At 38.6% G+C, this 1,299-nt stretch overlaps 1 non-coding gene across 1 annotated transcript; it reads left to right on the top strand.

Moving 5' to 3' along the window:
- The first annotated feature begins 279 nt into the window (after positions 1 to 279).
- Positions 280 to 387, top strand: LOC130937865 (small nucleolar RNA R71). The gene has a single exon (XR_009069059.1). It is a non-coding gene; the product is annotated as a small nucleolar RNA R71 (small nucleolar RNA).
- Positions 388 to 1,299: the final 912 nt, after the last annotated feature.

The raw sequence follows: 1,299 nt of genomic DNA, 5'->3' as shown, positions 1-1,299 counted from the left end.
AGAAATCAAATTGACTTGTTGAGTCAATATCTTGTTCTGAGCCAAAATGGCATTCAGAGTATCAATCTCAAGAACTTCTTTCTTCTGACTTGTCCCATTGTTCACAGGATTTCTTTCAGAAGTGTACATGAATTGGTTATTTGCAACCATTTCAATGAGCTCTTGAGCCTCTGTAGGCGTCTTCTTCAGATGAAGAGATCCTCCAGCAGAGCTATCCAAAGACATCTTGGATAGTTCAGAGAGACCATCATAGAAAATACCTATGATGCTCCATTCAGAAAGCATGTCTGAGGGACACTTTCTGATTAATTGTTTGTATCTTTCCCAAGCTTCATAGAGGGATTCACCATCCTTCTGTCTGAAGGTTTGGACTTCCACTCTAAGCTTACTCAATTTTTGAGGTGGAAAGAACTTTGCCAAGAAGGCATTGACTAGCTTTTCCCAAGAGTCCAGGCTTTCTTTAGGTTGTGAGTCCAACCAGATTCTAGCTCTGTCTCTTACAGCAAAAGGGAATAGCATCAGTCTGTAGACCTCAGGGTCAACCCCATTAGTCTTGACTGTGTCACAGATTTGCAAGAACTCAGCTAAAAACTGATGAGGATCTTCCAATGGAAGTCCATGGAACTTGCAATTCTGTTGCATTAGAGAAACTAATTGAGGCTTAAGCTCAAAGTTGTTTGCTCCAATGGCAGGGATAGAGATGCTTCTCCCATAGAAGTCGGGAGTAGGTGCAGTAAGTCACCAGCACCTTCCTTGCATTGTTGGCATTGTTGTTGTTTTCGGCTGCCATAGGTTCTTCTTCTTTGAAGAATTCGGTCAGGTCCTCAACAGGGAGTTGTGCCTTAGCTTCTCTTAGCTTTCGCTTCAAGGTCCTTTCAGGTTCAGGGTCAACTTCTACAAGAATGCCTTTGTCTCTGCTCCTGCTCATATGAAAGAGAAGAGAACAAGAAAATGTGGAATCCTCTATGTCACAGTATAGAGATTCCTTGAGGTGTCAGAGGAAAAGAAAAGTAGAAGACAGAAGTAGAAAATTCGAATTTATCAAAGAAGATGGGGTTCGAATTTTGCATTAAGGAATAGTGTTAGTCCATAAATAGAAGGATGTGAAAAGAAGGGAAGTAATATTCGAAAATTAAGTAAAAAAATTTTCAAAACATTTTTGAAAAACACTACTTGATTTTCGAAAATAAGAGTGGGAAAGAAATCAAATGATTTTTGAAAAAGATTTTGAAATTAGAAGTTAAAAAGATTTGATTGAAAACTATTTTGAAAAAGATGTGATTGAGAAGATATGATTTG

This window comes from Arachis stenosperma, chromosome 6 (assembly GCF_014773155.1).
Source record: "Arachis stenosperma cultivar V10309 chromosome 6, arast.V10309.gnm1.PFL2, whole genome shotgun sequence".
NCBI lineage: Eukaryota > Viridiplantae > Streptophyta > Magnoliopsida > Fabales > Fabaceae > Arachis > Arachis stenosperma.
The sequence above is the reverse complement of the archived record's forward strand: the minus strand, read 5'-3'. Positions and strand labels throughout refer to the sequence as shown.